Below are 27154 nucleotides of genomic sequence, written 5' to 3'. Positions count from 1 at the left end.
TGATACTGGGGAACAGAAAGCAGGAGAGGAAGGATGCGGAAGTGGCTAAGGTGGAGACACAGGACTGAGTGACAGTGACTGAAACACAGAGTGGACAGGATATGGCGGACGACCATGACAGACAGGGAATGGCAGAGAAACAGGACAGACTGAATATGGCAGACGTCCAGGACAGACTGGGTATGGCAGAAACACAGGCAAAGAGCAGAGGAAGGAATTACCTTAAATACAAGACGTGCTGAAGGACTTCCGAGTCAGAGTCCTCCCAGGAACATAGAGAAAAGGTATGGAGCGCCTGTAGCTCAAGAAAGCGAGGTGCGCAGAGAGGTGCTGGAGCGTGGAGTGCGCAAGAACCTGGAAGAGGACGTGTGCCTGCAGGAGGAGCGCGCCACCGTGGGGGAGAAGAAGCAGAGAAGATGGCGGTGGACCCAGCAGCTTGAGGAACAGGAGGAGCGCGCCGGAGCTGGTAAGTATGAGCTGAAGCGGCGGTGGACCCAGCAGCAGAGGCAGCCATGACAGTGACTGCTTTTTCAGTGACTTACCTCCTCTGTTTGAAATTTTGTGCTGGCATTGCCAAAAGTGGTGCACATGCAAATTGAGTTCCTATTTGGTCTACAATAAAATGGCGTCGTCATTGACATGGGCGGCGCATGTGTGGTCATCTCTAAAATTCGTAATTGAGTCAAGAGCTCAATCTGCACATGTGCCACATAATGGCAATGTTGCCTGTGTGAGATTTCAAAAAGCTCATTGTCTTTAGGGTTTTTCAAAGCATTTTTTCTAGTTTTAAAATTTAATTTCTTTGCTTTCATACACATATTTTGCTTTAAAATTATGTTATATCTTTCAGGGACTGGCTAAGCAAATTAATTATAAAATATATTATTAGTGGATACCAGACACAAAAAATCTAGTTGATCAATAATAATTTGTGCCTTGAAAATGCAAAGAAGTTTACTGTTCCCAGATAGTTCCATACCCCGACAGTTAACAGTTCAATACAATTCTTAAACAGAAGCGCTATACTTTATCATGTTTTATAATTTCAGTTTGAAACAACCCACCAGAGCTGAACCACTTTCTTATACACTTTAGGGGTAAGTAGGTTCCTTTAAGTATTTTTTTATTTTCATATGCTAATATAGCACCATTAACTCCACAGCATTTTACACATATCATCATTATTATTACTGTCTCCATTGGGGTTTACAATCTAAATTCTATATCAGTATGACTTCTCAGAATCCTTTGGTTTATTTTAATGTGTTCAAAGCAAAACAGTAAACAAGCAATATCATTATGGGGTTGTCACCTACTTGGACAGCCCAATCTTAAATGCTATATTTCCCTGTGTAAAATAAAAAAATACTCACCTCCAGAAATGGCGCCAAATCACCTAGGCTAACATCAAGTCTACTAGCAATCGCATGATATTGTTATGCCACATGAGCGCTTCAGCCAATCGTTGGCCACTAATGGGCTGCAGTGCTTACACTTACCTCTAACGAAGTTCTGATGTCTGAGGGAGATGTGAGTGCTGTAGCCCATTACTGGCTGTTGATTGGCTATAGCACTCACGTTGTATAGCAATGTCACACAAGCACCAGTAGACCCATCATCACCAATATTGTGCGAACAGATCCAATATGAAAAGTGATATTTTTTTTATTTTACATTGGGGGAATACAGCATTTAAGACAGGGGTGTCCCAAGTGATAGACAACTTTTTAAAAATGTGAATTCTAGAAAATATTTCAAATTTGAACATTTGCTTCCAAGCATAATTTAGGAATCTGTTTTCTCATTAAATTAAACCCCAAACCCCATAAGACAGCTAGTAATGAATTTGAAGCACATACATATTCAGGTATTTAATTACTTGTTATGTCTTAGAATCTTTGCCACTTGTAACCCACTGAAAGACTTTGTGAAGGAGGAAAAAAAGTTCTGCATGAACCAAGGGAAACAGAGAAGCCCCCAGACTTCTTATATAAATAAGAAAGGTAACAAAAAGGCACTATAAAGCTCTACACTTGAGCTCACGCTTGATAAATTAGCTAACAGATGTTCTACTAGAATGAATAATGTGTATTCTTCATACAGGTTGCAAACTGTCTGGATGTCTTTTTTTCAGCTGAGTAAATTATACATTGCAGCATTTGCAATAGAGGAAAATTTGATTAATTCCTTTTCCATTACTTCTTGTGTTATAGTACAAACATGGCTTGTTTCCATTTATCACGAATTAGTGATTCCACATTATACACTGTTTAGAAAATGCAGAATTAAAAAAAAAAAAACATCAAGCATCACCAAGCGGTTTTATATTTCAAAGCAATTTTATCTAGCAATTGCACAAATCTATAAAAAGGTACTGACTATGCTAGAATAATGTTTATGATGCTGCAAAAACTCCGACTTTGGAGTCAGTTTTACACAATCGTTAAACTGGTATTTTAATGTTCCAATTAGAGACGAGAAATTCAAACAGTGTATTCCTAAAGTGAGAAAGCTAAATAAAAAAGTAAAAAAAGAGATGGTTTAGGAAAATGGGCAAGGAAAGTCTGAGCTAGGTCATAATTTGTGGCTATCTTACCAGTGGAAAATCTGCAAGTACTTTAGATCTAACTAAAAGACAATAGAACAGTTATTCTTAGCAGATGTTCATTGAAAGTTTTAATACTTGGACACACCTTGCAATAGATTTCATTTCCAATCATCTGGAGTTTCAGAGGAAAAAGTAATTTTGGTAGTGATTGATAGGTTTAATAAGATGAATCATTTCATTCCCTGTCAGAGTCTTCTCTATCCCAAAAGGGCAATACATTTGTTTAGTGATCATATTTTCAACTTCAATGGTATTCATCATATTTTCAGATTCAATGGTATTCATGAGATTATCGTGTCAGACAGAGTTTTGCAGAGTTCCTACATTTTTTTTATCCCTTTGAACCAAGATTGCTTATAATTTGTTTTTGTGTGTTACTAATTTTTGTTGAAATAACATTTTGGTGTAATTTTATTTGGCTATTTGTACTCAATTTTCTCTTTGAGTAGGCAAGATTGAGATAAGTTTGTCACTTTCTTTAGTTTGCCATCCCAAACAAATGACACAGCAGAGGGAGTGGTGTCACGTAGCTCTGTTTTCTCCCAAACTTTAACCTACTGGAACATTAATGTACTGAACTAGGTCACAGTTGTACACTGTGTGCAGAATTGTTAGGCAAGTTGTATTTTGATCACATAATACTTTTTATACATGTTGTCCTACTCCAAGCTGTTCAGGCTTGAGAGCCAACTACCAACTAGAGGAGAATTTGATTAATTCTTTTTCCATTACTTCTTGTGTTATAGTACACAATGAGGAGAGGTGTTGTCTAATGACATCAAAACCCTATATAAGGTGCTTAATTATTAGGCAACTTCCTTTCCTTTGACAAAATGGGTCAGAAGAGAGATTTGACGGGTTCTGAAAAGTCCAAAATTGTGAGATGTCTTGCAGAGGGATGCAGCAGTCTTGAAATTGCCAAACTTTTGAAGCGTGTTCACCGAACAATCAAGCGTTTCATGGCAAATAGCCATCAGGATCGCAAGAAGCGTGTTGGGCAAAAAAAGGCACAAAATATCTGCCCATAAATGGAGAAAAATCAAGTGTGAAGCTGCCAAGATGCCATTTGCCACCAGTTTTGCCATATTTCAGAGCTGCAACGTCACTGGAGTTACAAAAAGCACAAGGTGTGCGATACTCAGGGACATGGCCAAGGTAAGAAAGGCTGAAAAGCGACCACCTTTGAACAAGAAGCATAAGATAAAACGTCAAGACTGGGCCAAGAAATATCTTAAGACTGACTTTTTAAAGTTTTTATATACTGATGAAATAAGAGTGACTCTTGATGGGTCAGATGGATGCGCCAGAGGCTGGATCAGTAAAGGGCAGAGAGCTCCACTCCGACTCAGATGCCAGCAAGGTGGAGGTGGGGTATTGGGACCTTTTCGGGTTGAGGATGGAGTGAAGCTCAACTCCCAGACCTACTGCCAGTTTCTGGAAGACAACTTTTTCAAGCATTGGTACAGAAAGAAGTCGGAATCGTTCAAGAAAAACATGATTTTCATGCAGGACAATGCTCCATCACATGCCTCCAACTACTCCACAGCATGGCTGGCCACTAAAGGTCTCAAAGAAGAAAACATAATGACATGGCCCCCTTGTTCACCTGATCTGAACCCCATAGAGAACCTGTGGTCCCTCATAAAATGTGAGATCTACAGGGAGGGAAAACAGTACACCTCTCGGAACAGTGTCTGGGAGGCTGTGGTGGTTGCTGCACACAATGTTGATCGTAAACAGATCAAGCAACTGACAGAATCTATAGATGGAAGGCTGTTGAGTGTCCTCATAAAGAAAGGTGGGCTGTATTGGTCACTATTTTTTTGGGTTTTGTTTTTGCATGTCAGAAATGTTTATTTTTAAATTTTGTGCAGTTTTATTGGTTTACCTGGTAAAAATAAACAAGTGAGATGGGAATATACCTGGTTTTTATTAAGCTGCCTAATAATTCTGCACAGTAATGGTTTCCTGCACAAACAGATATCCTCCTAAGATAGCCAAATCTAAAAAAAAAAAAACACTCCAACTTCCAAAAATATTAAGCTTTGATATTTATGAGTTTTTTGGGTCGATTGAGAACATAGTTGTTGATCAATAATAAAATAATCCTCTAAAATACAACTTGCCCAATAATTCTGCACACAGTGTAGTTTGTGCAGATGACAATGTAACCCAGTAGAACTGTGAGCCACCCAGTGCCTGTGCTAAGTGTACAGCAAAGAAAACATTCAGTATCAGTGTATTCAGTTCAATTTGAATTTTCCATGAAAGGTGTTTTGTATAAAGTAGCCTAAATTTTTTTCCAAAATAGTAAATTATCCCCTAATTTACATATGGTTGAGGGTCTGACCACCAGGACATCTATCAATCCTGATAACAGGGTCTAGTAAGCCAAGCTGTATCCTGTCTTGAATGGAGAGGTTTTTGTGCTTGACCTGCGTTCTATTCATTATATATGGGACTGCAAAAGAAGGCATAGGTCAGCCATCTGCTATTTCCCATGGATAGGGCTAAACTATTATTTTTAGAATTACCCTTTAATTTTGATAGTACATGGATACTTGTTGGGAGTGACAAGTTCAATGTAATAAAACTGTCCGGACATAAAATAGCAGTGCTCTGTTACTCCAGACTGGATGTTCATTTGATGCGATGTCCCACTCATGAGCGTTATGATGTACCTGTAGACCTTGTACTGGGGTGGGCTCCCCAGGATACATCAAATCCGTGAACAAGGAAAACAGCTACACATCAAGTTTGCCAGATGAACGTTTTACTAACAAACTTGGATAAATGCTTAATCAAATAACAAGAGAAAGATCCCATGTAGATTCACATGCAGCCAGTCCTCATGGACAAGGACCACTATGCTACACAACTCAGTAGTCTCAGGTGTAGTCATTACGTTGCTATAATTCACCTAACAGTACCCTCGCCTAGTATGATAGCCGAGAAGTTTATCTACGATACAGGAGTAATCAAATGGGTGTCAAAGATGACTTATTGGTGGTGCAGCACAGCAGTTTACAAGCTTAACAAAAAACTCTAAATCTCCTTTCGCTCCCACCCCATAGGTAATCCACCTAAGAAGTGCTTGATATGTGAACACTTTTCCACAGCTGGGGTCCCTTTCATATACGATTAGCTCTGAGAGCTGAGTTTGCAAGGCACTGACTCTTCCCGGTGCTTAAAATTGCCTGACTATGTTTGGAGCCAAACTGACTACGTTTGTGTGCATGCTAGCGAACACTCCCACCGTGATCACTATAGTGGGGCCTGAGCTCAGGAATGACCAACCTGGATCTGGTTGCTGTAATGATATGAAATTATGTTTGTGCGGCCGACAGCTGCTTGGTCTAGACTGAGGAAAGTAGCGATTCATCAACCCGATGCATGATACCACACCCGACTTATGGGAGGACCCTAAATGTGTCACTGATATTGGTTCCTGGGGCTTTCGTCTCCACTGCGTACTGTAAATGTCTCCGAGACAACCTTCTCCCTTGCTGGAGTAACTGGATCAGGACAATGTCCTCTGATACTGGAGTGGTTTCCATCTCACCAAGTTACACAGCCCCCAAAGATGGTGTTGGATGAAGATGCACACGTCCTTTCTCTTGAAGCTCTCATTCTCCTCTCCCAAGATGGCCAAGCACCCACTTCCTCATGACTTACCTGTGTCTGGTGCTGTCAAAATTAAGTTCAAACCAGCAGAACAGAGTGCATTAAACATGGCACAAGTCTCTGCCAATAGAGGAGCTGTTTTCACGTCTCCACAATGAACTAGCTATCTATATACACGTAAATATTTCCTGTACACAAGTTCCAGCAAGAGTCATAGAGGAGTTACAAGGGAAACAATAGCCTCCTGTGGCCATTTGTTAGTACTGCAGGCAACAATGTTCTCAATGTCCAGGGAATACAATGTTATGTACATTAGTATGGAGACATAACAGCAGCTGTTTAATGGAAATGGCATGGAATATTTCCCATCATCTCATACACTAATGGGGTAATTTAGCATTCAGCTCCTCCAATTTAACAGCCTTACCAAAATATGATGTACTTTTTACATCATTTCATCTCCATGACTTTGATGCAGGATCTTTGCTGGCAAATGATGGCTGTTTTATTCAGCCATCATCTGTCTCTAACAACTGTGCAAGGAGCGGAGCTCCGGCTGCAGCTGTTCATCTGCTATCAATCTGTGACAGCGGCATTTGCAGTGCGTAGCTTGGGGTTCTGAAAACCCCTATGCCTGTCATGATGGTATTCCTAAGTGGCTGGCGAGGTGACTTTTCAACAATTCATGTATGTTGAAATGGACACAGAATGTAATAGTGATGTGTTTCTGCTTTGCTTAAATTTCTCTACTCTGCACAGATATGTTAGCAATAGTGATGAGCGAATATACTCGTTACTCGAAATTTCCCGAGCACACTCGAGTGTCCTCCGAGTATTTTTTGTGCTCGGAGAGTTAGTTTTCTTCACCACAGCTGAATGATTTACATCTGTTAGCCAGGATAAGTACATGTGGGGGTTGCCTGGTTGCTAGGGAATCCCCACATGTAATTAAGCTGGCTAACAGATGTAAATCATTCAGCTGCGGCGAAGAAAACTAAATCTTCGAGCACTAAAAAATACCTGGAGGACACCCGAGCGTGCTCGGGAAATCTCAAGTAATGAGCATATTCACTCATCACGAATTAGCTGTACTAATTAGCAATCAAAGTATTTGGGAACTAATGAGTTAATTTTAGTAAAGTTCAGATGGGTGTTATTAGATACTTTCACTGGGGGCCTGCACTTCTCCCTGCATGAGTTGCTATCTGATGATACTCACTAGGACTCAACAAAAGTTAAGTCATTAGGACCAAATACTGTGATTGCCAACATCTCCACAACAAAGAGGCAAAATTTTAAAAAAGCAAAAAAAGTTTCATTCCGTTCTTCAGCCACTATTACATCAAGTGTCCAATTCAAGATGAAACATTTTGTGAAAGATCCTCTTTCGTAGGAGAACATAATTTTTCCAGGGGAGCATTGCAGGGCTTAAAAATCTCCTCACATTGGAATTCCAGGCTTGGCATGTCACTCTCCACAAGTACCAGATCTCACACTTTGCACTGATGATGGGAAGCATCCCAAAACACTGTGTCTGCATATTGAGATTATGGTTTGACTTTTATCTTAAGTCATGTGGCAAGGATCGATATTGATTTTTAGGATTGCTACTTCCAATAGGGGGCACTAGAGTTCTACTCCTCTTCCTCTCTGAAGATAAAATCAGTAGTACTATGAAATTGTTGTGTATAGTACAAGTAATCAGACAATCGCAGGTTCATCTCCTCTAAGGGTACTAACAAATACAGTGGTAGGTAAAAAAAATAATTTTAAAAAATTTGATTTGAAAAAAGTGAAAGTCTGGTCTATTAAAGTATAAAATTAATTAACCCGATCAGTAAATGCCTTAATCAGAAAAAAAATAAAATGAGTGAACTGTGTTTTTTAGCCACAATAACATCTGAAAAATAGCAATAAGAGGAAATCAAAGCATCGTATCCACCAAAAAATAATATGAATAAAAACATCAGGCCAGGGTGCAAAAAACACGCCCCATTGACTGAGAAGTTTAAAAGTTATTGGTCTCGGAAAATGGCAGAAAAAGTAAAATTTTTTTTTTACGAATTTTCAACTTTTTTTTATCACCACTTAAAAAAGATAAAACTGCATGTTTAGTATCATTGTAATTGTACTAATCTGGAGAATCACAATGTCAGATCATTTTTACAATATAATCTACTCTAAAAACCAGAATTGCTTTTTTTGCCATTTTGCCACAGTTGGATTTTTTTTCACCACTTTCCAGTATATCACATGAAAAACTGGGAGAGTGTCATTTGAAAGTACTGTACAACTCATCATGCAAAAAAGACAAGCCTTAGTGCAGTTAAAATAAAATAAAGGGCAAAAATGGAAAGGGTTAAATTCTCATAATTTTCTTTACTAATTTTTTCCTTTAATTTATCACTTTTTTGATTTATAACTCTGATTTGCAGAAACAAATGTGAAATTGGCTGTGGGGTTATTTTCTATATTTATCTATATGTTCACAGTGTGATAATTATTCATTAGATATCTAAAATACTAGATTGAAACATACATATCTCAAAAGTCAATTTTTAAACTTAAAAAAGTCATAGAAGTCAGGCTATTTATGACATGTTTGTCACACTTAAATGTTTCAGATCACCAAACAAATTTAAATATTACACAAGGATAACACAAGTAAATACAAAATGCAACTTTTAAATGAAGGTCTTTATTATTAAGGGAAAAAGACATACAAACCTACAGGGTCCTGTGTGAAAAAGTGATTGCGCCTCCCCTCTTAAAACATAAATTAACTGTGGTTTATCACATCTTTGGGAAGCTGAGTTCAAATTACATAGCCACACGCAGGCCAACTGTTCTCAATCAAGAAGTCACTTAAATAGAACCTGCCTGACAAAGTGAAGTAGATCAAAACGTCCTCAAAAGCTAGACATAATGCCATGATCCAATGAAATTCTAGAACAAATGAGAAACAAAGTAATTGAGATCAATTAATCTGGAAAAGAATATGGAGCCATTTTTCAAGCTTTGAGACTCCAACGAACGACAGTAAGAGTGATTTTCTACAAATGGCAAAAACATAGAACAGTGGTGAACATTCACAGGAGTGGTGGTCCGACCCAAATTACCCCAAGAACACAGTGACGTGTCATCCAAGAGGTCACAAAAGACCCCACAACAACTTTCAAATAATTACAGGCCTCACTTGCCTCAGTTCAGGTCTTTGTTCATGACTCCACCTTAAGAAAGAAATTGGTCAAAAATGGCCTGCATGGCAGAGTTTCAAGATGAAAACCACTGCTGAGCAATAAGAAGATAAAGGCTCATCTCAGTTTTGTCAGAAAACATTTTGATGATCCCCAAGACTTTTGGGAGAATACTCTGAGGCCTGACAAGACAAAAATGAACTTTTTGGAAGGTTTAAGTCCCATTACATCCCATTACATCTGACATAGAATTAACACAGCATTTAAGAAAACAAATACCATACCAACATAAAAATATAGTGGTGGTATTGTGATGGTCTGGGGCTGTTTTGCTGCTTCAGGACCTGAAAGGCTTGCTGTGGTAAATGGAACCATGAATTCTGCTGTCTACCAAGAAATCCTGAAGGAGAACTATGCATGCAGCTCTGGCAAAAATTAAGAGACCACGGCATCAAAACCCTGTCATGGGCAGAGAAAAAAGATAGACTAATTGGGGTAGGGATATCAAAAGATCCTTTATTATCACCTCACAAAATACCATAAAAACATTTAAAATATATGAAAAAAGCAAGAGATCACACCCCCACGCATGGGTTAAGGTCAAACCCTGAGCCCTGGAACAATTGTAACAACAATTTAAATAACATGAACAATATTGTATATACAGTTACATGCTAGACCCCATGTGCACCAACACATCAATCCAAATAATATAAGTATTCAGCTCTAACAAAGGTTTATATATCAACGGCCCATGGGGATTGAATACCCTTACTAATATATATTGTAAAATAGATAGCCAAAAAAACGCAGAATATGATCCAGCAGAATACGACCTGGGTGTTACTGAGTGGTAGAGTCATAGTCCAGAGTCCCATGTGCTTGCGGCTGCTGAATGAGTCAAACAGCCCATAGGTGTGCACAAGGAAATTATCCAAAACAAGGCTCAAAAGGATAAAGTTCCTGAATGGGAAACCCGGGTATGATAGCCCTAAGGAGAGGGGGGTGTGGAGGACAGGCTCCACGCGTATCGCTGCCGCAGCAGCTTCATCAGGAGAAGTGGCCTGGAGGTAGATACATCAGGATTAAATATCCCAGGAAATAATCTAAATTACATACCGCTGTGTCAGGGATCAGATGCACCAGGAAGGGAGGATGGTACATCGTCCGCATGATTCAATACAAGATCGGAAGTGTCCATGGCGCGCATGGTGGAGACTGCGCGTGCGCACACCGTGATTCAACCCAAAGTCACGTTGCACTTGCGCTGATGTGGATTGCGAGAAGAGTAAGGGAGAAACAGGGCATAGGGAAGGGAAAGATCGCGAGCGCTGGTACCAGCCGAAGGGAGGGAGGGAAATGAATGAAAGATAACTATATGCAGGCATGTGCCCAGAGTGAATGGATGGGGAATCAAGAATATGAAAAATCCATAGAATAAAAAAGTGGAATATGTTGAATAAAGCTCTTTGTTTGCGTAATGAGTCCCAACACTGAGGAAAAAGGTATGCATGTTAATATGTTATACCCAATAGAAAGTATATAAATATGGAAAACATAAATAAATGCTGAACAATACAATAAAATCCCATAAGTGGTAATAAAGGATGGGAATGAAGTAATATCAATTCAAAATCATGCCATATCCATATTTAATATAATGTGTCACATATAATTATGCCACATAAGGGTTAAAGAGCCATGTGATGTCCCCCTGCGGGCCACATGTTCCAAGGATCCTTGCATTTTCTACCCTTAGCAGCTTAGTCCCTCCATTGGAGGCAATCCCAAATCCAATTGATATGGCCATTCAAATGCGATGTCATCTGTCATAGGTAATCGTTGCATATATGAATTTTTCAGATGATTATTTCAGGACATCCACTATGTTCAAGTGTCTTTAAGCACCAATCCACGAGTGCCAAGAAAGAGTCCACAGAATGTATATCCAGTAGCCACTCACAATTTGAGGTCTTAAAGCACTGGTTTTTTTTTTTTAATTTTGACCATTTCTCCTTTTCAGAAAACAAATACAAAATTTATTGCTTGGAAATTCGGAGACATGTTGTGAGAAGTTTATAAAATAAAAGAACAATTTACATTTCACTCAAAAACATACCTATAAAAAAAACAGACAAACTGAACATTGTAGTGGTCTCTCAGTTTTTGCTAGAGCTGTATAAGGGTATGTGCACACGTCAGGATTTTGTGCAGAATTTTCCTGAGATTTTCCTGAGGAGAATCTGGCACCACTCCCAGGAAATCCGCATCCTTTATTTGTGCGTTTTTTGTGCGTTTTTTGTGCGTTTTTTATGCGTTTATTACATGCGTTTTTTGTGCGTTTTTTTGCGTTTTTTACAACAGATAAAGTTGGTTGAAAAAAAAAACATCCCATGAGGTCATTTCCTGGTCCAACCCCTCTTCACCATTTTGCTTCTTTGTTGAATTCAACATGCCGCACCATAGTCTAACTCCACAACAGAACCGCCTACTGTTGCATACGGCACTGCTTTTGCTGCACCAACACAGCGAGCTGGTAAGAAAATGTCATTAGATGTGAACACTTTGCGTATTAGGCTGGGTTCACAATGTGTACAGCAGCCCGTTCAACAAATACGTTCACGGTCTGCTGTAACGCAAGTGCTGACTTTGGCACATCGCTAGCGCAGATGGAGCATCTGCTAGCTCTATCTGCGCTAGCAGTGACAGACCCGGAAACGCTGCAGTCCGAGTCTCGGGGTCCGACCGTCACTCAAATGACGGCACATGGCTAGCGATGTCAGACATAGGAGTCAATGGCGGCGCTAGCGGACTACGTTTCACCGCGTTATGCAGCGGTGTAACAAAGTCCATCAAACGGACTGGGGGAACGCAATGTGAACCCAGCCTTAGGCTGCGGAGATGCCGAGTTTATGACGTTGCGGATTGCCACCTGTATTCCATGTGTTGTACAGTTCCATGTAATAGCACATACTATATTCTCCCATAGGAGCAATCTCGGAGAAGAAGGGATAGCAGACGCCAAAAAAGGATGTGGGTTCATCCCATTATTCAGGAACGGGAGGAAAGGGGACACTTCCATGTTCTTTATCGGGATTTAAGGAGGTAAGATATAGTGAGAAATGGTATATTGACAGCTATGTTTCTTTGTAACTTTTTTTGATATATACAACATACATTATGTGTGTGTTTAAAATTATTTAGATTTTTTTTTTCCTTTTTATTTTCAACTTTCCAGATAAATTTTCTCAGTTTTGTCGGCTTTCCATTGAGGCATTTGATCGTCTTCTAATTCTTCTTGGTCCACACCTCGCTTACGAAGATACGGTCATGCGAAGAGCAATCTCTGCAGAAGAAAGGCTGCTCATCACCTTGCGGTAAGGCCTTGCTGCGAGTGCCCCCCTAAATGCTGCCACAAATGCTGCCAGTTTAACCCATAATGCTAACGCTATGCTGCGAGTGCCCCCATAACGCTGCCCCAATGCTGCGAGTGCACCCTGTTTCCCTCATAATGCTGCCCCAATGCTGCGAGTGCCCCCATAATGCTGCCAGTTTCCCTCATAATGCTACCGAAATGCTGCGAGTGCACCCTGTTTCCCTCATAATGCTGCCGCAATGCTGCCTGTGTCCCCATAACGCTAGTGGCCATGATGTGTATGTTTTATCTTGTAACACAATTAGTGTTCGTAGGTTTTCTAAATTATTTTTTTCCTTTCTTCAGGTTTTTAGCCACAGGAGAGAGCTACACATCCCTGCACCTCCAATTTAGGGTTGGCAAATCCACCATCTCGCAAATTGTACGGTGCACATGTACCGTCATCTGGCAGAAGTTGCAGCCCATCGTGATGCCTTGCCCAACCGAGGACACTTGGCTGCAGGTTGCAGCAGGCTTTCAAACTGTGGCCAATTTCCCCAACTGCGTAGGTGCTGTTGATGGCAAACATGTTAGAGTGCTGAAGCCACCACGATCAGGATCACGCTTCTTTAATTATAAGAAGTATTTTTCGGTGGTCTTGATGGTGGTGGCTGAGGCACATTACAAGTTGGTGCTTATGGCAGTTCTGGGGATTCTCGGGTGCTGCAATCATCACAGATTGGACTTCAAATTCTTCGAGATGACGGCACGCTCCCAGCCCCAAGACCTTTGCCGGGTTCCACACATCCAGTGCCCTTTGTGATGGTATCGGATGAGGCATTTCCCTTGAAGCCCCACCTGCTGCGCCCATACCCACGAAGAGCACTGGATGATCGGCGTAGGATTTTTAATTATAGGCTGAGCCGTGCACGAAGATATGTGGAATGTACCTTCGGGATCATGTGTAGTCGGTGGAGGATCTTTCACACTGCCATCCAGTTAGATCCGGAGACCGTGGACACTGTGATAAAGGCATGCTGTGTGCTCCACAACTATGCTCGGGAATACAGCACTGAGGTAGTTGAGGAGCCACAGGTGTCGGAATTAGATGCAGTGGACAACTTTGGTCAAGGAAGGCAATGTAACTCGGGTGTGCGTGTGAGAGAAACCTTTGCAGACTACTTCATGAGTCCAGAACACTGTTACATCAAGGAGGGCCGACCCATATTGGAACAAATGCGGGCTGAACTGGCCAAACTTGAACCTCCTCAGGTGCAACAGGTAGAAGCTCTGCTGAGGAAGTATAAGGAAGTCTTCGCCCTCCACAAAGATGATTTTGACTGCACCATGGCTATTGCGCACAAAATACCAAATGGAAGCACCGCGCCCATATGAGAACGTTACCGGCAAATTCCCCCACAGTTGTACTAGGAAGTGAAAAACATGTTGAATCAGATGTTGCAGGCCAGTGTGATCCAGGAGAGCCAGAGTCCATGGGCTGCCCCAATTGTGTTGGTACGAAAGAAAGACGGCACCTTGCGGTTTTGTGTGGATTACCAAAAACTTAACGTCCCTGTATGCTCTGGGGAATGACAGGTTCTTCTCTACTCTGGACCTCGCCAGCGGCAACTGGCAAGTCCCCATGTCTGAACAAGATCAAGCAAAGACTGCCTTCATTCTCTCCATGGGTCTGTACGAGTCCAACCGCATGCCATTCGGCCTAGCCAATGCTCCTGGAACTTTCCAACTTCTCATTGAGAGAAGTCTAAGGGACTTGAACTTTGAGTCGACACTCATCAATCTGGATGACATTATAGTCTTTGCAGCTTCATTTGAGGAACATCTGCAAGGAAGGTCGCCGTGATTCAAGACTGGCCCACTCCACAGACCGTGAAAGATGTGCGGGCGTTCCTGGGACTGACTGGTTACTACAGGTAGTTTGTGAAGAATTTCACTCAATGGGCAAAGCCCTTACAGGAACTGTTGAAAAAGGTACCTGCAGGAGCCCCAAGAAGAAGCCTTTCAAGATCTCAAAAGGGCACTCACCGAAGCTCCTATCCTGGCCTAAGCAGATTTCTCTCAACCGTTAATTTTCTACACTGACGGGAGTCCGCTGGGATTTGTGGCTGTGTTGTCGAATATGCAGGACAGAAGAGAGAGGGTGATCGCCTATGCAAGTCGGTCCCTTCACGGTTCCGAATGCAATCTGGACAATTACAGTTCTTTCAAGTTGGAGCTACTAGCATTGGTGTGGGCTATGATGGAAAGATTCGCAGAATATCTGTCCAGCTCCAAAGTGTTGGTGTGTACTGATAACAACCTGCTTGCGCACCTGGAGAATGCGAGACTGGGGGTCTTAGAACAGTGGAGGGTAGCCAGAATGGCAAAATTCTGTTATAAAATTGCCTACAGAAGGGGGGCAGAAAATACCCACACTGATGCCCTGTCCCGGAGGAAGAGTACCAGACCCGAGCGGGACAGAGACGAAGCGCTAGAGGATGTAGAGGTCCCTAGATTCTGGAGGTCCACCAGGACGGTGGTGGCAATGCAGGGACAGTTACATACCCCAGTCCAAGATGACAAACTGGGACCAACTCGAGATGAGTGGGTTCAGCTTCAACAGGAAGATGGTGAGCTGGCTTTGTTAAGACTATGTGTGGCTTCTCAGAGACTACCAAGCTCATCAGAAAGGGGACCTGTCCCCGGAGGTGTTGTGGATCCTACAACAGTGGGAACAACTATGGATGAAGAACAGCTTACTATATCAAAAAGAGCAACTGCGGACTGAGCCTAATGTGACCTGGCAAGTCCTCATTCCAACAACGTCATTATCTGAAATTGTTGTCGCTGCACATGAGCAAGGAGCCCACTTTGGTTCAGAGAAGACCTTCCAATGGGTACAACGGTTCATCTTCCATCCTCAGTTGAAGGTGAAAGTGGAAGAGGTCTGTAGAAAGTGCCGGACAGGAGGCTTCCGTTCAGTCCATTGTAACCTCCGCTCCTCTGGAACTCTTGACAATAGACTATCTAATCATCAGGGCTATGAACATTGCCTGGTAATGGTGGATCATTTTACAAAATTTGCCGTGATGACTCGACACGGGATCAGACTGCAGAATCCGGTGCATATGCAATATGCAAGAACTTCATTCAACCCTATGGGTGTCCGAAGAGAATTCACTCCGATCAGGGAGCTTGTTTCTTGGGAAAAGTAATGGACAAATTGCACCATCTGTACCGAATTGACAAGTCCCGCACCACACCGTACTACCCTCAAGGTAATGGTGCATGTGAACGCTTCAACTGTGCACTGATTCAGATGTTAAGGACTCTAGAGGAAGATCGGACGGCCCGGTGGCAAGAGTACGTTTCTGAACTGGTGTGAGTGTATAATAATCGAATACACCAAACCACGGGATATACACCTTACTCCCTTCTGTTCTGCCAAGATGGAAAAGGAATCACCGAGTTGGCTTTGGACCCAGAAGAGGACTACCCACGGATGGAGGTGTCCTCCTGGGTTCGAGAATATCGACACCGCCTACAGACCTTACACCGGTTGGTCCAGACCAGGTTACAGGAGCTAGAACATGTAGAGAGGACCTTGTCAGGTGCAACAGAGTTTAGAGCTGGAGACCGTGTCTTAGTATGGGAGAAGCACCCTCGAGACAAGCTGGAAAATGGTTGTGAGAAAGACCCATATCAGGTGAAGAGAAGAGTTAGTCCAGAGGGACCTGTCTATGAAGTTCAACCTGAAGGAAAAGAAGATGCCCCCACTCGAATTCTTCATCAGAATATGCTCCAACCCTGCTTGTCTAAGAACCTTGTTTGAGTAGAAGAGGAGCCCAAGGTTCCTGAAATGGTCCATATGCCGTATGCCAGTAGAAACAGAGGATGAAGAAGGGGGTGAAGGATTAAGCTCTGAGAGGTTAGGACCAAAGGATGCAAGCTCACCCATGGCTCTTCCCCCACAGCTGGATTTGGCCCCACAAGAGGGCTCCACTACTTCTTTTAAACTGAGATGCTCCGAGAGAACAACAGCTGGTTAGCCCCCCAATTGCTATAACCAAGAGATTTTCATCTTGCAACAATTCGCACAGAAAAAGAGAAGACAGTCACACACTTCTCGAAGTGTCTCGCCCATGGAATGGCGAGGAAAAAGAGCGGGGGAGTGTAAGGTGGAAAGCGAAGCTAACGGTCTCTCCTGCATATGTGGGTCAGAACCATCGAGGCAGTCACCATTGTTTCAGTGGGAAGAGATTATGGACTGGAGCAGTTCAGGGCACCTGACTGATGGGGGCGGCTCCAACATAAATAGCAGTTTGAGCAGGAACACGGGACATTTGGCGGGGACTGAGCTTGTGAGAAGTAAGATCGTTAACTCCCTCTTCATGGACCCATGCCTGCTAGCTGTGCCTATACCCTCAGCTAGCCAGACTGCAGACATGTCCTACCCTCAGCCCAGAGAGACTTCCTCACCAGGTAGTGACCAGGATAGAGTACGGACCTTTGCTCCATTCACCCCCGTGGAGGCACCACTTAGTCCCATCCTTGCGGTGCCTGCTGAGGGCCAGCCTGTGCCTTTGGCTGTGTCTGCTGGACTGTGCTCCTACTGCGGCCTTGCTCACTGAACTTTCTGCTTCTTCTGTGCCGCCGACCATCACCTCTGCCCCACCGTGCGCACGGATCAGGAGATTGCGTGCTGAACTACCCAGAGGATTCATCATCACAAGGAGAAAGTACATTGCTCATCTGTTGGACTGGATTGTTGACATCTCACGCCATCTGAAGCGCCGCCAAGGGATCTTCCAGCCACTTTCCTCCAGCGCTCAGAGACTGATAAGTTAACCTGTTATATTCTTGTGCATTTGACTTTTCCACTCCTCCTATCACATCCTTTACCCCCTGATTGTACCATTACTGTTCCTATACATAAAGAACCTGTTAACCCTTGCTCTGCCTCCTGTGGGTCACTGCATCCTACGCACCTGCTAGCATCCTACATCTACATGAGAAGCTAAAAGGCCAAGACAGAGAAGTTATTTACATAAATGTAGATCACAGCCACGGACAAACCACACAGCTACACCCCGACACCGCCGTTTTGCCTAATTGGCTTCTTAAAAAAGGGGGCAATGCTACCACCATGTTTCACTGTTGGGATTGTATTGGGCAGATGATGAGCAGTGCTTGGTTTTCTCCACACATACCACTTAGAATTATCACCAAAAAGGTCTTTCTTCATCTCATTAGACCAGAGAATCTAATTTCTCATAGTCTGGGAGTCTTTCATGTGTTTTTAGCAAACTCTTTGTGGGCTTTTATATGTCTTGCACTCAGGAGAGGCTTTTCTGCCGTAAAGGCCCGACTGGTGGAGGGCTGCAGTGATAGTTGTCTTTGTGGAACTTTCTCCCATCCCCCCACTGCATCTATGGAGCTCACCAAGTCTCTTCTCCCACGATTGCTGAGTTTGGCTGGATGGCGAGGCCTAGGAAGACTTCTGGTGGTCTCAAACTTCTTCCATTTAAGGATTATGGAGGCCACTGTTTTCTTAAGATCATTGAGTACTGACGAAATTCTGTTGTAACCTTGGCCAGATCTGTGCCTTGCCACAATTCTGTCTCTGAGCTCCTTGGCCAGTTCCTTTGACCTCATGATTCTCATTTGGTCTGACATTCACTGTGAGCTGTGAGGTCTTATATAGACAGGTGTGTGCCTTTCCAAATCATGTCCTATCAGTTTAATTAAACACAGCTGGACTCCAATGAAGGAGTAGAACCATCGCAAGGAGGATCACAAGGAAATGGACAGCATGTGACTTAAATATGAGTGTCTGAGCAAAGGATCTGAATACTTATGAACATGTCATATTTCAGTTTTTCTTTTTTATTAACCCCTTCCCGACCTGTGACACAGCGTATGCGTCATGAAAGTCGGTGCCAATCCGACCTGTGACGCATATGCTGTGTCACAGAAAGATCGCGTCCCTGCAGATCGGGTGAAAGGGTTAACTCCCATTTCGCCCGATCTGCAGGGACAGGGGGAGTGGTAGTTTAGCCCAGGGGGGGTGGCTTCACCCCGTCATGGCTACGATCGCTCTGATTGGCTGTTAAAAGTGAAACTGCCAATCAGAGCGATTTGTAATATTTCACCTAAAAAAATGGTGAAATATTACAATCCAGCCATGGCCGATGCTGCAATATCATCGGCCATGGCTGGAAATACTAATGTGCCCCCACCCCACCGATCGCCCCCCCAGCCCCCCGATCTGTGGCCCGCTCCCCTCCGTCCTGTGCTCCGCTCCCCCGTCCTCCTGTCCGCTCCCCCCGTGCTCCAATCACACCCCCCCGTGCTCCAATCAAACCCCCCCGCACTCCGATCCCCCCCGTGCTCCGATCCACCCCCCCTGCACACCGATCCACCCCCCCTGCACACCGATCACTCTCCCCCATGCTCCGATCCCTCCCCCCCGTGCTCCGACGCCCCCCCGTGCCCTGATCTCCCCCCCCTGTGCCCTGATCTCCCCCCCTTATACTTACCGATCCTGGCGGGGTCCGTCCGTCTTCTTCCCCGGGCGCCGCCATGTTCCAAAATGGCGGGCGCATGCGCAGTGCGCCCGCCGAATCTGCCGGCCGGCAGATTCGTTCCAATGTGAATTTTGATCACTGTGATATAATCTATCACAGTGGTCAAAATAAAAAAACAGTAAATGACCCCCCCCATTTGTCCCCCATAGATAGGGACAATAATAAAATAAAGAATTTTTTTTTTTTTCACTAAGGTTGGAGTTAGAACTAGGGTTAGGGTTAGGGGTAGGGTTAGGGGTAGGGGTAGGGGTAGGGGTAGGGTTAGGGGTAGGGTTAGGGGTAGGGTTAGGGGTAGGGGTAGGGTTAGGGGTAGGGTTAGGGGTAGGGGTAGGGTTAGGGTTAGGGTTAGGGTTTCGGTATGTGCACACGTATTCTGGTCCTCTGCGGATTTTTCCGCAGCGGATTTGATAAATCCGCAGTGCTAAACCGCTGCGGATTTATGGCAGATTTACCGCGGTTTTTCTGCGCATTTCACTGCGGTTTTACAACTGCGATTTTCTATTGGAGCAGTTGTAAAACCGCTGTGGAATCCGCAGAAAGAAGTGACATGCTGCGGAATGTAAACCGCTGCGTTTCCGTGCAGTTTTTCCGCAGCATGTGTACAGCGATTTTTGTTTCCCATAGGTTTACATTGAAATGTAAACTCATGGGAAACTGCTGCGGATCCGCAGCGTTTTCCGAAGCGTGTGCACATACCTTTAGAATTAGGCTATGTGCACACGGTGCGGATTTGGCTGCGGATCCGCAGCGGATTGGCCGCTGCGGATCCGCAGCAGTGTTCCATCAGGTTTACAGTACCATGTAAACCTATGGAAAACCAAATCCGCTGTGCCCATGGTGCGGAAAATACCGCACGGAAACGCTGCGTTGTATTTTCCGCAGCATGTCAATTCTTTGTGCGGATTCCGCAGCGTTTTACACCTATTCCTCAATAGGAATCCGCAGGTGAAATCCGCAGTAAATCCGCAGGTAAAACGCAGTGCCTTTTACCCGCGGATTTTTCAAAAATGGTGCGGAAAAATCTCACACGAATCCGCAACGTGGGTACATAGCCTTAGGGTTAGGGTTGGGTTGGAATTAGGGTTGTGGTTAGGGTTAGGGGTGTGTTGGGGTTAGGGTTGTGGTTAGGGGTGTGTTGCGGTTAGGGTTGTGGTTAGGGTTACGGCTACAGTTGGGATAAGGGTTAGGGGTGTGTTGGCGTTAGAATTGAGGGGTTTCCACTGTTTAGGCACATCAGGGGGTCTCCAAACGCAACATGGCGCCACCATTGATTCCAGCCAATCTTTTATTCAAAAAGTCAAATGGTGCTCCTTCCCTTCCGAGCCCCGACGTGTGCCCAAACAGTGGTTTACCCCCACATATGGGGTATCAGTGTACTCAGGACAAACTGGGCAACAATTACTGGGGTCCAATTTCTCCTGTTACCCTTGAGAAAATAAAAAATTGCTTGCTAAAACATCATTTTTGAGGAAAGAAAAATGATTTTTTATTTTCACGGCTCTGCGTTGTAAACGTCTGTGAAGCACTTGGGGGTTCAAAGTGCTCACCACATATCTAGATAAGTTCCTTGGGGGGTCTAGTTTCTAAAATGGGGTCACTTGTGGGGGGTTTCTACTGTTTAGGCACACCAGGGGCTCTGCAAACGCAACGTGATGCCCGCAGACCATTCCATCAAAGTCTGCATTTCAAAAGTCACTACTTCCCTTCTGAGCCCCGACGTGTGCCCAAACAGTGGTTTACCCCCACATATGGGGTATCAGCGTACTCAGGAGAAACTGGACAACAACTTTTGGGGTCCAATTTCTCCTGTAACCCTTATGAAAATAAAAAATTCTGGGCTAAAAAATTATTTTTGAGGAAAGAAAACGTATTTATTATTTTCACTGCTCTGTGTTATAAACTTCTGTGAAGCACTTGGGGGTTCAAAGTGCTCACCTCACATCTAGATAAGTTCCTTTCGGGGTCTAGTTTCTAAAATTGGGTCACTTGTGGGGGGTTTCTACTGTTTAGCCACATCAGGGGCTCTGCAAACGCAACGTAACGCCCGCAGAGCATTCCATCAAAGTCTGCATTTCAAAATGTCACTACTTGACTTCCGAGCCCCGACATGTGCCCAAACTGTGGTTTACCCCCACATATGGGGTATCAGCGTACTCAGGAGAAACTGTACAACAACTTTTGGGGTCAAATTTCTCCTGTTACCCTTGGGAAAATAATAAATTGCAGGCTAAAAAATCATTTTAGAGAAAATAAAATTTTTATTTTATTTTCATGGCTCTGCGTTATAAACTTCTGTGAAGCACTTGGAAGTTCAAAGTCCTCACCACACATCTAGATTAGTTCCTTTGGGGGTCTAGTTTCCAAAATGGGGTCATATGTGGGGGATCTCCAATGTTTAGGCACACAGGGGCTCTCCAAACGTGTCCGCTAATGATTGGAGCTAATTTTCCATTTAAAAAGCCAATTGGCGTGCCTTCCCTTCCGAGCCCTGCCGTGCGCCCAAACAGTGGTTTACCCCCACATATGGGGTATCAGCGTACTCAGGACAAACTGGACAACAACATTTGCGGTCCAATTTCTCCTATTACCCTTGGCAAAATAGGAAATTCCAGGCTAAAAATCATTTTTGAGGAAAGAAAAATTATTTTTTATTTTCATGGCTCTGCATTATAAACTTCTGTGAAGCACCTGGGGGTTTAAAGTGCTCAATATGCATCTAGATAAGTTCCTTGGGGGGTCTAGTTTCCAAAATGGGGTCACTTGTGGGGGAGCTCCAATGCATAGGCACACAGGGGCTCTCTAAACGCGACATGGTGTCCGCTAACAATTGGAGCTAATTTTCCATTCAAAAAGTCAAATGGCGCGCCTTCCCTTCCGAGCCCTGCCGTGTGCCCAAACAGTGGTTTACCCCCACATATGAGGTATCGGTGTACTCGGGAGAAATTGCCCAACACATTTTAGGATTCATTTTATCCTATTGCCCATGTGAAAATGAAAAACTGAGGCGAAAAGAATTTTTTTGTGAAAAAAAAAGTACTTTTTCATTTTTACAGATCAATTTGTGAAGCACCTGAGGGTTTAAAGTGCTCAATATGCATCTAGATAAGTTCCTTGGGGGGTCTAGTTTCCAAAATGGGGTCATTTGTGGGGGAGCTCCAATGTTTAGGCACACGGGGGCTCTCCAAACACGACATGGTGTCCGCTAACGATGGAGATAATTTTTCATTCAAAAAGTCAAATGGCGCTCCTTCCCTTCCGAACCTTACCATGTGCCCAAACAGTGGTTTACCCCCACATGTGAGGTATCGGTGTACTCATGAGAAATTGCCCAACAAATTTTAGGATCCATTTTATCCTGTTGCCCATGTGAAAATGAAAAAAATTGAGGCTAAAAGAATTTTTTTGTGAAAAAAAAGTACTTTTTCATTTTTACGGATCAATTTGTGAAGCCCCCGGGGGTTCAAAGTTCTCACTATGCATCTAGATAAGTTCCTTGGGGCGTCTAGTTTCCAAAATGGGGTCACTTGTGGGGGAGCTCCAATTTTTAGGCACACGGGGGCTCTCCAAACGTGACATGGTGTCCGCTAAAGAGTGGAGCCAATTTTTCATTCAAAAAGTCAAATGGCGCTCCTTCCCTTCCAAGCCCTGCCGTGCGCCCAAACAGTGGTTTACCCCCACATATGAGGTATCAGCGTACTCAGGACAAATTGGACAACAACTTTCGTGGTTCAGTTTCTCCTTGTACCATTGGGAAAATAAAAAAAATGTTGCTAAAAGATAATTTTTGTGACTAAAAAGTTAAATGTTCATTTTTTCCTTCCATGTTGCTTCTGCTGCTGTGAAGCACCTGAAGGGTTAAAAAACTTCTTGAATGTGGTTTTGAGCACCTTGAGGGGTGCATTTTTTAGAATGGTGTCACTTTTGGGTATTTTCAGCCATATAGACCCCTCAAACTGACTTCAAATGTGAGGTGGTCCCTAAAAAAAATGGTTTTGTAAATTTCGTTGTAAAAATGAGAAATCGCTGGTCAAATTTTAACTCTTATAACTTCCTAGCAAAAAAAAATTTTGTTTCCAAAATTGTGCTGGTGTAAAGTAGACATGTGGGAAATGTTATTTATTAACTATTTTGTGTCACATAACTCTCTGGTTTAACAGAATAAAAATTCAAAATGTGAAAATTGCGAAATTTTCAAAATTTTCGCCAAATTTCCGTTTTTATCACAAATAAACGCAGAATTTATTGACCTAAATTTACCACTAACATGAAGCCCAATATGTCACGAAAAAACAATCTCAGAACCGCTAGGATCCGTTGAAGCGTTCCTGAGTTATTACCTCATAAAGGGACACTGGTCAGAATTGCAAAAAACGGCCAGGTCATTAAGGTCAAAATAGGCTGGGTCATGAAGGGGTTAAATTTGCAATAATTTCTACATTTCTGTGTTTTTTAGTCGAGATGGGGTGCAGAGTGTACATTAATGTGAAAAAAATGAACTTTTTTTGATTTTACCAAATGGCTGCAATGAATCAAAATGTGAAAAATGTAAAAGGGTCTGAATGCTTTCCGTACCCACTGTATGTATACAGTGGGGCAAAAAAGTATTTAGTCAGTCAGCAATAGTGCAAGTTCCACCACTTAAAAAGATGAGAGGCGTCTGTAATTTACATCATAGGTAGACCTCAACTATGGGAGACAAACTGAGAAAAAAGAAATCCAGAAAATCACATTGTCTGTTTTTTAACATTTTATTTGCATATTATGGTGGAAAATAAGTATTTGGTCAGAAACAAAATTTCATCTCAATACTGTGTAATATATCCTTTGTTGGCAATGACAGAGGTCAAACGTTTTCTGTAAGTCTTCACAAGGTTGCCACACACTGTTGTTGGTATGTTGGCCCATTCCTCCATGCAGATCTCCTCTAGAGCAGTGATGTTTTTGGCTTTTCGCTTGGCAACACGGACTTTCAACTCCCTCCAAAGGTTTTCTATAGGGTTGAGATCTGGAGACTGGCTAGGCCACTCCAGGACCTTGAAATGCTTCTTACGAAGCCACTCCTTCGTTGCCCTGGCGGTGTGCTTTGGATCATTGTCATGTTGAAAGACCCAGCCACGTTTCATCTTCAATGCCCTTGCTGATGGAAGGAGGTTTGCACTCAAAATCTCATGATACATGGCCCCATTCATTCTTTCATGTACCCGGATCAGTCATCCTGGCCCCTTTGCAGAGAAACAGCCCCAAAGCATGATGTTTCCACCACCATGCTTTACAGTAGGTATGGTGTTTGATGGATGCAACTCAGTATTCTTTTTCCTCCAAACACGACAAGTTGTGTTTCTACCAAACAGTTCCAGTTTGGTTTCATCAGACCATAGGACATTCTCCCAAAACTCCTCTGGATCATCCAAATGCTCTCTAGCAAACTTCAGACGGGCCCGGACATGTACTGGCTTAAGCAGTGGGACACGTCTGGCACTGCAGGATCTGAGTCCATGGTGGCGTAGTGTGTTACTTATGGTAGGCCTTGTTACATTGGTCCCAGCTCTCTGCAGTTCATTCACTAGGTCCCCCCGCGTGGTTCTGGGATTTTTGCTCACCGTTCTTGTGATCATTCTGACCCCACGGGGTGGGATTTTGCGTGGAGCCCCAGATCAAGGGAGATTATCAGTGGTCTTGTATGTCTTCCATTTTCTAATTATTGCTCCCACTGTTGATTTCTTCACTCCAAGCTGGTTGGCTATTGCAGATTCAGTCTTCCCAGCCTGGTGCAGGGCTACAATTTTGTTTCTGGTGTCCTCTGACAGCTCTTTGGTCTTCACCATAGTGGAGTTTGGAGTCAGACTGTTTGAGGGTGTGCACAGGTGTCTTTTTATACTGATAACAAGTTTAAACAGGTGCCATTACTACAGGTAATGAGTGGAGGAAAGAGGAGACTCTTAAAGAAGAAGTTACAGGTCCGTGAGAGCCAGAAATCTTGATTGTTTGTTTCTGACCAAATACTTATTTTCCACCATAATATGCAAAAAAATGATAAAAAAACAGACAATGTGATTTTCTGGATTTTTTTTCTCAGTTTGTCTCCCATAGTTGAGGTCTACCTATGATGTAAATTACAGACGCCTCTCATCTTTTTAAGTGGTGGAACTTGCACTATTGCTAACTGACTAAATACTTTTTTGCCCCACTGTATATACAGTTAGGGCCAGAAATATTTGGACAGTGACACAAGTTTTGTTATTTTAGCTGTTTACAAAAACATGTTCAGATATACAATTATACATATAATATGGGCTGAAAGTGCACACTCCCAGCTGCAATATGATAGTTTCCACATCCAAATCGGAGAAAGGGTTTAGGAATCATAGCTCTGTAATGCATAGCGTCCTCTTTTTCAAGGGAGCAAAAGTAATTGGACAATGGACTCTAAGGGCTGCAATTAACTCTGAAGGCGTCTCCCTCGTTAACCTGTAATCAATGAAGTAGTTAAAAGGTCAGGGGTGGATTCCAGGTGTGTGGTTTTGCATTTGGAAGCTGTTGCTGTGAGCAGACAACATGCGGTCAAAGGAACTCTCAATTGAGGTGAAGCAGAACATCCTGAGGCTGACAAAAAAGAAAAAATCCATCAGAGAGATAGCAGACATGCTTGGAGTAGCAAAATTAACAGTTGGGTACATTCTGAGAAAAAAGGAATTGACTGGTGAGCTTGGGAACTCAAAAAGGCCTGGGCGTCCACGGATGACAACAGTGGTGGATGATCGCCGCATACTTAATTTGGTGAAGAAAAACCCGTTCACAACATCAACTGAAGTCCAGAACACTCTCAGTGAAGTAGGTGTATCTGTCTCTAAGTCAACAGTAAAGAGAAGACTCCATGACAGTAAATACAAAGGGTTCACATCTAGATGCAAACCATTCATCAATACCAAAAATAGACAGGCCAGAGTTAAATTTGCAGAAAAACACCTCAAGAAGCCAGCTCAGTTCTGGAAAAGTATTCTATGGACAGATGAGACAAAGATCAACCTGTACCAGAATGATGGGAAGAAAAAAGTTTGGAGAAGAAAGGGAACGGCACATGATCCAAGGCACACCACATCCTCTGTAAAACATGGTGGAGGCAACGTGATGGCATGGGCATGCATGGCTTTCAATGGCACTGGGTCACTTGTGTTTATTGATGACATAAGAGCAGACAAGAGTAGCCGGATGAATTCTGAAGTGTACCGGGATATACTTTCAGCCCAGATTCAGCCAAATGCTGCAAAGTTGATTGGACGGCGCTTCATAGTACAGATGGACAATGACCCCAAGCATACATCCAAAGCTACCCAGGAGTTCATGAGTGCCAAAAAGTGGAACATTCTGCAATGGCCAAGTCAATCTCCAGATCTAAACCCAATTGAGCATGCATTTCACTTGCTCAAATCCAGACTTAAGACGGAAAGACCCACAAACAAGCAAGACCTGAAGGCTGCGGCTGTAAAGGCCTGGCAAAGCATTAAGATGGAGGAAACCCAGCGTTTGGTAATGTCCATGGGTTCCAGACTTAAGGCAGTGATTGCCTCCAAAGGATTTGCAACAAAATATTGAAAATAAAAATATTTTGTTTGGGTTATGTTTATTTGTCCAATTACTTTTGACCTCCTAAAATGTGGAGTGTTTGTAAAGAAATGTGTACAATTCCTACATTTTCTATCAGATATTTTTGTTCAACCCTTCAAATTAAACGTTACAATCTGCACTTGAATTCTGTTGTAGAGGTTTAATTTCAAATCCAATG

The sequence above is a fragment of the Ranitomeya imitator genome, chromosome 6, assembly GCF_032444005.1.
Source record: "Ranitomeya imitator isolate aRanImi1 chromosome 6, aRanImi1.pri, whole genome shotgun sequence".
In the NCBI taxonomy this organism is placed as follows: Eukaryota; Metazoa; Chordata; class Amphibia; order Anura; family Dendrobatidae; genus Ranitomeya; species Ranitomeya imitator.
Note: the sequence above shows the minus strand (reverse complement) of the source record.